Source organism: Oncorhynchus nerka, linkage group LG12 (assembly GCF_034236695.1).
Source record: "Oncorhynchus nerka isolate Pitt River linkage group LG12, Oner_Uvic_2.0, whole genome shotgun sequence".
In the NCBI taxonomy this organism is placed as follows: domain Eukaryota; kingdom Metazoa; phylum Chordata; class Actinopteri; order Salmoniformes; family Salmonidae; genus Oncorhynchus; species Oncorhynchus nerka.
In genome coordinates this window covers 40,400,304-40,413,708 of record NC_088407.1, presented here as the reverse complement: position 1 = coordinate 40,413,708, position 13,405 = coordinate 40,400,304, and the positions used below count along the sequence as shown (strand labels likewise).

The window sequence follows — 13,405 nt, the reverse complement described above, 5'->3', positions numbered from 1 at the left end:
TAGAAGCATATAATACCTCTGTCCTCCTGCAAAATAACATGCTGATAGATTACGGAAGAAACATACCAGTTGAATACTTAGCCACTAGATGGAGGTGTCACATAAGGAATGAAGCTCAGTAGGCCTATTGCAAAATGCACTGGTAAGGCACTAGACTTAATATAAGTGTCAGCTCCGAGATGACTGGAAAATCCACTGGATATATGCAGTGAGTGACTGTCCTCACCTCACCTTGTCACAAAGTAACAAAGTATATATTATTAGAAGAGATATAGACTGTCAGAGAAAAATATATACAGAATTCTGTAACAGATTGCATAAACTGGGTGGTTCGACAACCAGGTTAACTCTGAAAAACCTCATCCGGTATTTTTTGTATTGACAGAAAAGCAATTGATGAGCCAATATTGTTCAAAGTTGTTCTGTTAAATGTATGTATGTGATGGAAAAGACGGACAAGTGGCCGGAAGGGTGCTGGTACAAGCCCCAGGCCAGGCAATGAAAGTGGCAACTGAACTGTCAATCAAAGGGCTGCTGGTCTCTGGTCCCTGGTGCCATTTACTGTCATTGTATCCTTGAACAAGGTTCTTAACCGCTGTAATCCTCCAGCAGCGCTGTTGTGCTTTTGTTCTGTGTTTGGGTATTATGACAGGAAAATGATACATTTCTGTTGAAATAGGGACAATGAATGATCTGTTTTATTTCTATGTACTGGGTATACATGTAATAAATCATTACTTGTTTGTTACATTTTTTATCATCACATACACTGGATAAGTGCAGTGAAATCAAATCAAACCAAATCACATTTTATTTGTCACATGGCCGAATACAACAGCTGTAGTAGACATTACAGTGAATGCTTATATACAAGCCCTTAAACAACAATGCAGTTTTAAGAAAAATAAGTGTTAAGTAAAAGATAGATATGTACAAAATTTAAAATAACAAATAATTACACAGCAGCAGTAAAATAACAATAGCGAGGCTATTGTGGGGCGGCAGGTAGCCTAGTGGTTAGAGCGTTGGACTAGTAACCGAAAGGTTGCAAGCTCAAAAATCCCTTGAGCTGACAAGGTAAAAATCTGTCATTCTGCCCCTGAACAAGGCAGTTAACGCACTGTTCATAGGCTGTCATTGAAAATAAGAATTAGTTCTTAACGGACTTGCCTAGTTAAATAAAAAATAAAATAAAAAAAAATATATACAGGGGCTACTGGTACAAAGCCAGGGGGCACATTGGTCCCAGGTGTTGAGGGTCGGCAACAACACCTCTGCCACACTGACCCTCAACACAGGGGCCCCTCACGGGTGTGTGCTTAGTCCCCTCCTATACCTTGTGTTCACTCATGACTCCATCTCCATCAACAAGATTTCTGACGACACGACGATGGACGATGATTTCAGACGCGATGAGACAGCCTACAGGGTGTAGGTCAGAGACTTGGCAGTGTTGTGCCAGGACAACAACCTCTCCTTCAATGTCAGAAAGACCAAGTAGCTGATCGTGGACTACAGGAGAAAGAGGGAAAAGCACCCATCCACATCGACGGGGCTACAGTGGAGCCAGTAGAGAGGTAATTTGAAAATAAATTCATAAAAAATCCTACAATGTGATTTTCTGGATTATTTTTGCTCATTTTGTCTGTCATAGTTGAAGTGAACCTATGATGAAAATTACAGGCCTCTCTCATCTTTTTAAGTGGGAGAACTTGCACAATTGGTGGCTGACTAAATACTTTTTTGCCCCACTGTAGCTCCCCTGAACCTGTAGAAACTAGTACCACCTCATTTGAAAATCCCACCTTTCGAGGGTGGGAAAACAGTTGGACAAGGAAGATGGGCTCCCGTCAGGCTATAGTCTTTACAAAGCCAACCTAGATTTCTGGCAACGCCGTGGCAGATAGGAACATAGTTGAGACAAGTCCAATGCCAGTGGTCACAGACGTCAGTTCAACGTCTAGTATTGATTTACATTTGGTTGAGTTGTCAACTAACATGAAATCCATTTTAAAAAATCTGTCATTGGATTTAGGTTAAAACTTGGGTAAAAAAAAAACATGATTTTAAGTTGATGACTTTTTGCAAAACCAATTAGTTTTCCACACTTTGATTCAATGTCATCACATACATTTTTTTGGATTGAATTGTCGTGGATCCAGGAAGCAAGAGAGGAGCCTGTCAATAAATTATGTTAATTACACAGGACATATTTGGAGGCTGTTACTGTAATAATGAAAGGGAGCATGCTCTGTTATGTGCACTGTGAAGTGCGATTTCTGCTCTCATTGTAGTAGCCTATACCTTTCCAGTTTTAGTTTTCATGGTTTTACTGCAAGTAGCCTAAGGTGTCGATTATTATTTTCTCCAGCAGTGCAATTACTTTGGAGGAGTTGCTTCAAGCCGTGGAATCAGTCACAGGTTGCACTGTTTTGCAGCGTCTCAGAGCGAGGGTCTTTGGTGAGAGCGGTTCACTGTCGCTGTTGGACCAGTTTGTTTACCTCATTGTGCGTTGACATTGCGTCGTCAGACACATAGGCTAGACATAATAGAGCTTGAGTGCCTGAATTTAAATCATTCTTGGCCGACTGTACATGCAGATTGCGTTTAGTTTAGCATGGTCAAGCAATTGTTATAAAGGTTGTAGAGACCAACGTGCGTGGGGAAAAAATGGAGAGAGAAACGACATCTTTGAAGCAGCAATATTGCTGCACAACTGTTATGAACGTTATCTCGTCTTTATTCTCTGTAGCGTCCCTTGCCTTTTGCATATTATTAAGTGTACAAACATCAGCGATCGCGGACAGGGTCCTGGATTTGGAAACTGGACATGGCGAGCAAATCTTTCACAGGGTCCCCAGTTTTTCTGTGGATCAGTTTAATTCATTGATTCAAGAGAGAGTGGATGAGCTCCTGTCACAGGTAAGCAAGCATCTCACGTGCACTTGCTAGCAATATGGTCAGGTTGGCAAATGACTGAACGCTTGTATGCTATGATTATTTATATAACAATATGAGTGTATTCCCTAATCGGTTTTAATCTTTAATCTACCCTCTGCTCTTCAAGGTTATGTAATTTAGCCTGATGTTTTTTTATTTTATTTACAGCGCTCCTATGAAAATTTATCGAAGGTACGGATTGCCCGACAAGTTAGCCATACTCCTGATTGCAACTGTCCCCCAGGTAAGAGCACGTTTATTAATACACCTTTACCATCACAATGTGTTATTGAGTTTGTTTAACAATAGTGATAAAGTAGCCTATCACAAGGAAGCTATCCTATTGTAAGAATGCTATCCTGTAGGCCTATCTACCTTGTGTTTAGAACAGTGTCCGCACTAGAATGCTTTCAACTACATTGATCAAAAACATCAGTCACATTGCATAGGAGACATGAGACAACCATGGTGGTTTACATAGCCTTTACATTTATTAACCTGCATGGGGCAATGATGTATAAATACTGAGCAGTCTATTTTCAAACCATTTAATTCCTGGAGCAAATACCAGAAAATATAGTTAGCCTAATATGAAGTTCCCAAATTTGTTATTTTATGATAGGCTACAATTGCTTTTTTCTATGCATTTCAATTATGGGATTGTTCCCAGAGGAGAGACTGGTCACTTAAGAGCATGATGTGACACTATTCTTGTCTTTCCTGGTGTGTTGATAGTTGAGGGGAGTATGAAGGATGCAGACAGCTGAATCACTGCTACAGCAAACAGAACGAGCAGTGTTTAACAGCTATACATGGAGGCGCTGAGAAGTTGTGTGAAGAGTGGGGCAGTGTCTCAAAGCCTGCTCAGTACTCTTGCATATTTTACCCTCTGATAGGTTACATAGCCTACAGTCATGCACATATGCTGATATTAGTCACACACAGAGCAAGGATGCAGACAACAGTAGACTAATTGTGTTCATGTAGACCATAACTATTAGTTAGCCATAAAAAGCTCATAAGTGATTTTATATTTTTGTATAACATCAATACAGTCTAAGGGCAGGCATGTAATTGTAAAATAAAAAAAATAAAACACATGTTCCTCAAAATAACCTACCCTACTGTCTGGTATACCACACTGTCTGTTATAAGGATTCCTTTTTTCAAGGTATTTATTACACTGTATTACCTTGATAATCCAGTGAAATAACCAGTTTTCAACAGCAGATGGAAACACTTATTCTTGGAATACTGATCAAGATCACAATAATAAGGGATTATATGTGGTTATGTACTTTTTAGGAGATTATGTTGGGGTGTTTTTGCTACACTGTCCTCTTGCTTTTATAGAATCAATAGAGGCACACTGCACACTGAATGACATACATGTCTACTATAAAACAGGCATTTCTCACACTAGTAATTTGTCTATGCAATATTTTTTTCCTTGAATATTGCTCAATAAATTAATAACATTGTAGTAGACATTGAACAATGTCGTATTAGGCTATTGCTTGCTGTGCCGTTAGAGTGAATGAGGAACATGAATGATGGATGGCTCTGCAACATGGGTCACGTTATTATTAAGTGCACTTTTGTCCATCAGTCATATCTTACACATGTTCAAGAAACTCAACCAGGAGGATATATTAGATGAGGTAGTCTGACTATTCATTGTTGAGCTTTGCTCCTAGAGACCCACATGATGTACATGCTTTTGTTCCAACCATGTACTCATACACCTATTCAATTAATGAAGAGTTTGATGATTAGTTGAATTGGAAGTATTTTAGTGTAAAGAACATCACACTGCTGGCTAGTGATTACCACTTCCGCCACGCAAACACACGTGACCACCTTACCCAGTCGCACAATCGAAAAGCTAGCTACTTGGCAGGGGAAGTGTGGACACATCCCCATGTGCTACACTAGGCTAGAACAAAAGCTTGTAAACAAGGATTTCACCGTCATTATCATATGAAGACATCATTGGAAATATTTCAAGGGTTGTAAGAGTATGGTATGGTGCAGTGTTGTACATTCTATAGCAAGTCCAGCTTTCACCATACTATTGCCAATGCTTGCTTGGAAAGCCTCGTTTTTAAACCAAGTGCCTCCTTTCTCTATCTGAATGGATTCACTCAACGTAATCCTTGCTGTGGTCACAGCCTGTGGCTTAGGCACAGAACCGTAATGTCTTTTTCACAGTCTGCCAGAGTTGATGGAGCTGAACCTCAGACGCAGGGATGAGCCATAGCTTCAGGATATTCTCCAGGTTGGCACTTCCCATTGCAAAACATTTCAGGTTTAGCACACAAAGTAATCTGTGTTTAAAGTGGAACTGATAGTGTTTTAACTTTCCAGATATGAAACAATAGGCAATCATAATTTCAGTAAAAAAATATGAAATTCCTAGTTTATGCTACAAAACCAACTTTATAAGAGGTTTTAAAAATAGGTTCCATATTTGACTCAACGAATCCATGATGTACACTAAGGCATTGTTGGCAGAATAGATGGATGCAGTTCAATGCATGATTAATATAATTCACCAATACATTTCTGGTTAGTCAAAAAAGTATTGCTATCAGGTTGTAAATCACAGCTGGCTTGGTACATCATTTGCTGCTTCCATTCGGGATGCACTGTTTCAGTTTCAGTGACTCAATATTCTGGACAAAAATGGACGAAGGCTGGGAATGTCAATACAATCAAACTAGCAAGGGAAATTATCAAAAGTCATTCATAACGTGGGTAATAGGCTAGCGTATCTATTTATATAGCAAGCTAAAAACACGTAGCCTAACGTTAGCTAGATAGTTAGCTAGCTGCTAGGAGGATGTAATTTCATGCCATTGGAGCAGTGGGTGAGTGACTGACTTTTCCCCCTCATATCGTTTTTCGGTGGCTATACACAGCTAGAGATGTAGCTGTCATTTGGTTGGCTAGCAAGAACTTGAACGATTGTAATTGTTAGCATATCTTTTGCATTTGCAAATTCAGAACAACTGATGAATTTACGAATGCGCAACACCCTCTGAATATGACTGGTGTCAGTAAACTTAGACAAAAAAATGTAATAATTAGTCAAGAACGCTCTAGATAACATTTGAACAGCCTAACCAGCTCTGCTACGGCGAGTAAAATGATCAGAGTGAGGTGTTCTCTCATTTGTGTCTGGAAGTAGCTAGCTAGCAAGCTAGCCAACTTTAACCAGTTAGCTTTGGTGCTTCGTTGGGACCAATATGCATTGGCAGGCAAGCTGCAGAAGGATGAGGAGGCTACAATTCCCCATTGTTTATCAGTGGAATTTTGATGGCAAATGGCTTGTTTGTATAAATGCCTACTGTTGATTGGCTATAGCAATCGGTCTGTGTAGATGTTTTTATTCACTGCAGTGTCTACTAATTGTCCAAATACATGGCCGCTTTCCCACTCTATATTGCTATACAATTTTCACAAATGCCTTAGAATGCTAGGGAATTACGTATACTAAGAGTTTATGAAAACGTGAAAATGACTATATCTAAGTGGTCGCTTGTCAGATTTTTTTTTTAAGTGTTGTTCTTCCTGGGAGTGAAAATTAACAGATTTTTATAAGATTTCATGTTGCTAAAATGCTGTCAGTTCCACTGTAAATGCAACAAAGAGATTGCTAACAATAGTGCGCTGCAATAAAAGACACAGTTACACTCACCAGATGATGATCATTTGAAACTTCTTGTTGAAAGTCATTCTTGAAAGTGGAGAAACTAACAAATGAGCAACAATATCGTCTTTGATAACACCTGCTGCAGCCACTGCAAACTAGCCGTCAACAAAAGCTAGCTAGCTAAATCATGAGAAAACTTCTACTTGCTATTCAAGAAGGCAAAACTCTACATACGTTTTTGTAAAAAAACGTTCCCACCCATTAAGTCAAATTGTGAATGGTTAATTCCACTGTCGCTCCAAAATTTTGCCCTAATACCGTTGAATGGCAGATGCATTTATCTAGCTTCGGATGGCCTAGCCAATGGCTGACTTAGCTAGCTAGATTTACCTCCCCAGAGACCAGCAAATAAATGTTTTTTTCTTCAGTGTTAACCCTTTCTTTTACAACAAAATCTGAAGAAATTAAATCAGAACATCATTGAAAATAATATCATCATCATTATTTTATAAATCCTTAGCCCTTCTCTGAAGGCCCCTTAGCCCTTCATAGAAGGCCCATTTTTCCCACTGTGTTTGGGTTAGTAATAATTTGTAGTGTTGCCATATTTTCCCTCAGCACACTATTTTGAATGTCTAAAGAATCCATGTGTTGTTCTGAAATATGAACACAGAAATACTGGACATTTTGAACTCTGGACATATTGGACATTTTGGTGATTTGGCAAAATTACTACAATCATGGTCTTGGACTCGCATTTTCCTGGTTTTGATCTTGATTCGGTCTCGATTTGCTTCGGTCTTGCATTGTATATTCACACCCCACCTCTCTCAATCCCCCTCGACACCCCCTTTAAGTTACGCTTCAGAAACCTTGGCAGCCAAACGCATGCCAAAGGCCTTAGGGAAAAGAACAACAGCATATAATATGAATGTGTGGTGTATGACTGTTTTTTCAGTCTTGCTTGTCAATGAAAGGGGTCAACGAAAGGGCATAATGCTGCTTCAGCGCAACTCTGAAATTGATCATTACAGAAATTTGTTATCACTCTGCGTGTTTCACTCATCTGTTATCGCACAGTAAAGCCTGGTGTATTTTGCAGTGGCAGTAGCAACACACAAGGCTACACAGACACATGCCCAACATGTTAAACAGCCAGAGGAATCGCTCCCTCTCAACTCTCTGTGATGGGATTGGGTTACAAGCTAGTGCTTTTCCTTCCAGACTCTCACAACCAGATGGCCCGATCGTTTGCGTTTTACCAATCGTCTTAGACATCAGCAGCAACTACTAAAACAGGTCATTAATAAGTGGCAGGTCAGATTGAGTCATCTGTGTGGTTTGGCACTGGGAGGTGCATGCATGCATGCATGCATTGGCTGAGTAATTACTGAGTGCAAGGTAAAGCTAAGCAGACTCCCAGCTAGCCACAGAGACAGCTGCTTCTCATTAGCAGTAGGGCCTGGAGACATGTGCTGGAGTCTGCGACCACAGTGGGGGAGCCATCCTGGACTGCAGTCTATAGTGGTGCCCTCTTTTTATACTGTGGTCTGTCTGTGTGTGTGTGGATCTGCATGCGCAATTGCGAAATGGAGGGACAGACACAATGAGAGATAAAATAAACACTAAGAGCATTCCCTCAGGTTAGAGAGGAAGAAAATGCTGATAGCATGACTTATGAGCAATGTCACAATGCCAGGCTGCACTAAAAATGTAAGCACTGTGCACTGTACAACTGTTCCCTGTAAATGTACAGGATTATACTGTAAACTATGTTTTACAGTGAAGTTCTCCCTGAAATTAAAACAATACATTTGTACATAAAACACATTTCAATCAAATTAGTAACAACATTAACCACAGCATTAATCACAAATTAGTAACCAAATTAACCACAGCATTGACAATAGAAGTAACAACAGTTAACACATACAGTGCTTTCAGAAAGTATTTCACACCCCTTAACCTTTTCCACATTTTGTGTTACAAAGTGGGATTACAATTGATTTAATTGTCATTTTTTTGTCAACGATCTAGACAAAATGCTCTGTCATGTAAAAAATAAATAAAACACTAACGTGTCTTGATTAGATACAATTGAAGTCGGAAGTTTACATACACATTAGCCAAATACATTTAAACTCAGTTTTTCACAATTCCTGACATTTAATCAGAGTAAAAATTCCCTGTCTTAGGTCACTTTATTTTAAGAATGTGAGATGTCAGAATAATAGTAGAGAATGATTTATTTTATTTTTTATTTTATTTCTTTCATCACGTTCCCAGTGGGTCAGAAGTTTACGTACACTCAATTAGTATTTGGTAGCATTGCCTTTAAATGGTTTAACATGGGTCAAACGTTTTGGATAGCCTTCCACAAGCTTCCCACAATAAGCCCATTCCTCCTGACAGAGCTGATGTAACTGAGTCAGGTTTGTAGGACTCTTTGCATGCACACACTTTTTCAGTTCTGCCCACAAATTTACTATGGGATTGAGGTCAGGGCGTTTGTGATGGCCACACCAATACCTTGACTTGGTTGTCCTTAAGCTATTTTGCCACAACTTTGGAAGTATGCTTGGGGTCATTGTCCACTTGGAAGACCCATTTGCAACCAAGCAAACCATAGTCTGGCTTTTTTATGGCGGTTTTGGAGCAGTGGCTTCTTCCTGGCTGAGCGACCTTTCAGGTTATGTCGATATAGGACTCGTTTTACTGTGGATATAGATACTTTTGTACCTGTTTCCTCCAGCATCTTCAAAAGGTCCTTTGATGTTGTTCTGGGATTGATTTGCACTTTTCGTACCAAAGTACGTCCATCTTTAGGAGACAGTACCTTCAGGTGTTTGGAAATTGCTCCCAAGGATGAACCAGACATATGGAGGTCTACAATTTATTTTCTGAGGTCTTGGCTGATTTCTTTTGATTTTCCTATGATGTCAAGCAAAGAGGCACTGAGTTTGAAGTTAGGCCTTGAAATACATCTACAGGTACACCTCAAATTGATTCAAATGATGTCAGTTAGCCTATCAGAAGCTTCTAAAGCCATAACATCATTTTCTGGAATTTTCCAAGCTGTTTAAAGACACAGTCAATTTAGTGTATGTAAACTTCTGACCCACTGGCATTGTGATACAGTGAATTCTAAGTGAAGTAATCTGTCTGTAAACAATTGTTGGAAAAATGACTTGTGTCCTAACTGAATTGCCAAAACTATAATTTGTGAACGAGAAATTTGTGGAGTGGTTGAAAAACAAGTTTTAATGACTCCAACTTAAATGTATGTAAACTTCCGACTTCAAATGTAGCTGTTTACAGACACTGAAGCTACACCTCGTAATCAGGACCTATTTTGATAACAAGATCGGTATTGAACGGACATTATATATTTTTCTTCAACTGAATTAGAAACAGTTGAAGCTTAACTAAAGTAGGCAGACAATTTACTTGAATTGGTTTAGACAAAGATGTTGTTAGGGTTCAATCCTCTGATTTCTGACTGGAACTTTTAAAAATGGTACTATTTTAGGCTAAAAATGTTGACCTTATTGCAGTGACGCTCACCATCCAACCCAACCGGCCTAGTGGTTAGAGCCTTGGGCCAAATCAAATCAAATCAAATGGATTTATATAGCCCTTCGTAAATCAGCTGATATCTCAAAGTGCTGTACAGAAACTCAGCCTAAAACCCCAAACAGCAAGCAATGCAGGTGTAAAAGCACCTTTGGCCAGTAACCTAAAGTTTGCTGGATCGAATCCCTGAGCTGACAAGGTATAAATCTGTCATTCTTCCCCCTGAGCAAGGCAGTTAACCCACTGTTCCTCGGGTGCCGTGGATGTCGATTAAAGCCCCCCGCACCTCTCTGATTCAGAGGGTTTGGGTTAAATGTGGAAGACACATTTCAGTTGAAGGCATTCAGTTGTACCCCTTTCCCCTATACAAATGGTGAGTGAAAGGTCTGAATACTTATGTGAATGTTATATATTATTTTTAATACATTTTTGCTTTGTCATTATGGGATATTGTGTATAGATTTGATGAGGAAAAACAACGATTTAATCAATTTTAGAATAAGGCTGTAATGTAACAAAATGTGGAAGAAGTCGAGGGGTCTGAATACTTTCCTAATGCACTGTAATTCTCAGTATCAATCACAGGAGATGTATCTTATAGATAGGCAAGGCTGGTTCACATACAGGGAGTATGCAACCCCCATGGACACCTCTAATCCAGTCTGTTTGCCATGTACAGAGAAAGTTGTTGAAACACAAAACTTGTCTTTGCGAAGAGGTTGGTCAAGTAACATCCGATATTGACGTACTGGAATATAAAAAATATGAATATGGCAGCTGGTTAGGGGTGTTGCAGCTCAAACTCATGCCAGACAGATGATTGGCACAGCTCAAGACCCCACTGAGGCTCCTGGGACAGAGATAAAACAGAAAAGAGTGTGTGAAATCTGGGCATCTTTGGGTAACCCTTCTTGACATTTTCAAACGGCGGCACGTAAACAAGGCTGCCTACCACAAGAGCCACACCGTAGAGAATGTCAATATTTGCACACCATTTCAAAGCCACCCATGTTTTGTATCACTCACTGCATCGAGTGGAGGGGGGTTGTCCACCTGCAAGGACGCATGGTCAAGGACGCATGGTGGCATTGGCGTTTGGCATGTCTCCCTGTCTCTCAAGAATGTGTGGAAAAACAAAAGATTTCCATCAACATCGTCTCGCATGTGGTACTCCAGCCCCGCTCTCGTCTATCCCCAAAGCCATCCTCAGAATGGGCCTCCAAAACATGAAAACGTCTGGACTTAGTCATAGTGAATTTTAAGTCCAAACAACCGGAGTCTAAACAGGATTTTTTGGGGTAAATTTTCTGTGGATAGTAAAGAATGGACAGACTCAACCTCTCTTCAGAGGGCAAAGAGGAGGGCAGATTGAAAAGTAAGAAAAGTACATAAGGGATAAAGGGCTATGATAAATATTGCTAGGAACTAATTCCCAACATAAAGAACCTAATGAAAGATGAGGAAGATGCACAAAGAGTAAGAGTATAAGAGTAAGCAAAACAAAGACCAAGCAAAACGGATCTTATGGGCCCACCACTCTATTGCAGCAGAGCTCAGGACCTAGTGGTAAATAATCCCAGTGGGGCGCTAGTGCCCGTCTTTCCTGTGTCGCACTGTTTTAGTATCTTTTTATAACCTCCTTCCTTCCTCCTTACACTCCACATTATTCTGAGTTCCCAGGCACACTGGGGAGTGAGGAAGTCAGCATGGTTTATTAAGTGAATGTGGCACACCACCCATGTCATTGAGCACAACAGAGAGTCTGTTTGAAAAATTGACACTTAAAAATAATACCAAGCCAGCAACTGTCTGGAACGACCAGTGGTAACAAGGCCTCCAGCTGTGGTTCACAGTTTTTTTTATGGCTAAGGACTTCTGCTGCTAGATCTGCTGAGGTAAAGGCCCAGATAATTTCATATGCCCCATCAGCTTCAAAAATAATGTACCAGCTATTGACCACATATCTCTACCAAGTATCAAGTATCTCCTGGTATACTTGAGCTGATATGCTAGACAATCTGAAGGATTTAACAACATTTAGCAATAATTTAATGAAGGATTAACATGGCACTTGTCTGATGCATCTGGGCCTCAGCCAAGATAGTGGATTAACACCCATGCCTTGAGATGGGGTAAATAGGAGATTGATATCCAGCATAAGGCCACATGTCGAGGTGGCTCAAGGCTTGAAGGAAGTCTAGTTGAATGGAAGTGTGTTTCAGCTGGCTGTAGCCTAAACTGGTATCTACTATCCTGTCTGATATGGAAAGGAGCATATTTTTGTTAGACTATTATATTCCACTCTTGAGCACATTTGAATATTAATAATAATACTAATTTTGTCATAATTTCCTTTTTTTTTATTGACTAAAGGCAGTTGCCTTTTTCTAGATTGAATGGAGCCCACTGCTTTGGCTATATAGCCACAGAAATCTGATTAGTTGTCCCCAAGATATCGTATTTTCATAGTTGATGTGGTGGTGCCATAAATCCAGGCTCTTTTAGGCAGCTTGTGAGTAATTGCAGCTAGTGGAGGTTCCTTTAGAGAACAAAAGGCATCTCAATACTCCTGTAGTGATATGATATTCTTTGATGTGCACAGGAAGCTTTTCTTGGATGGCAGGTTTGTTAAACCAGTGCTGACCATCATGAGGTCAAATGCATCAAGTCAAAATGAGGCCAGAGAGTGACTGTGCCTAATAAATCAAATGTTTACCATCACACAAAGGAAGGCTTCATATGGAGAATGCCCTGGCCCCTAGTGTGTACTGAATACGAGAGTATCATTCTTTAATAATAGATAAATATAAAATTCTTTAATGATAAATTATGATCATGTTACTCACCAGCACTTGTTGCCAGCTCTTGATAAACGAAAAGCTGATGCATTTAATGCCTAAATGCTAAAACAACAGCCTCTGCGAGTCTTTGGTCAGTGTCATAGTTTTGTGGTTTGAGAGTGAGGGTTAGAAGGCACTGTGTCAGCTCCAGATTCAACTGAGCCGAGATCACTGCATATGGTTATAAGTGGCACTATGCCACCAGGCTAGTCGCTCATGTTGACAAGCCGGCAGGCAGACAGGCAGAATCGCACCCAGCCGTCTGGTACAGGGACAGGAGACAGATGGACGGCCATCTTTGAAGAGGTCTCCCTGAGCCCATCCATCAATCGTCACCTTTCTGAGCCAGGGAGGCTGCTGGGAGATGCCACAGATACCACCCAAAAGTCAATAATGA

At 40.1% G+C, this 13,405-nt stretch overlaps 1 long non-coding RNA gene across 1 annotated transcript in view; it reads left to right on the top strand.

Moving 5' to 3' along the window:
- The first annotated feature begins 2,241 nt into the window (after window positions 1-2,241).
- The window catches only part of LOC135574174 (uncharacterized), a 158,441-nt gene continuing 147,277 nt past the window's right edge, over window positions 2,242-13,405 (top strand). Inside the window, exons 1-2 of the long non-coding RNA XR_010465199.1 lie at window positions 2,242-2,922; window positions 3,109-3,184. This is a non-coding gene — a long non-coding RNA (uncharacterized LOC135574174). The remainder of the gene's footprint in view (window positions 2,923-3,108; window positions 3,185-13,405) is intronic.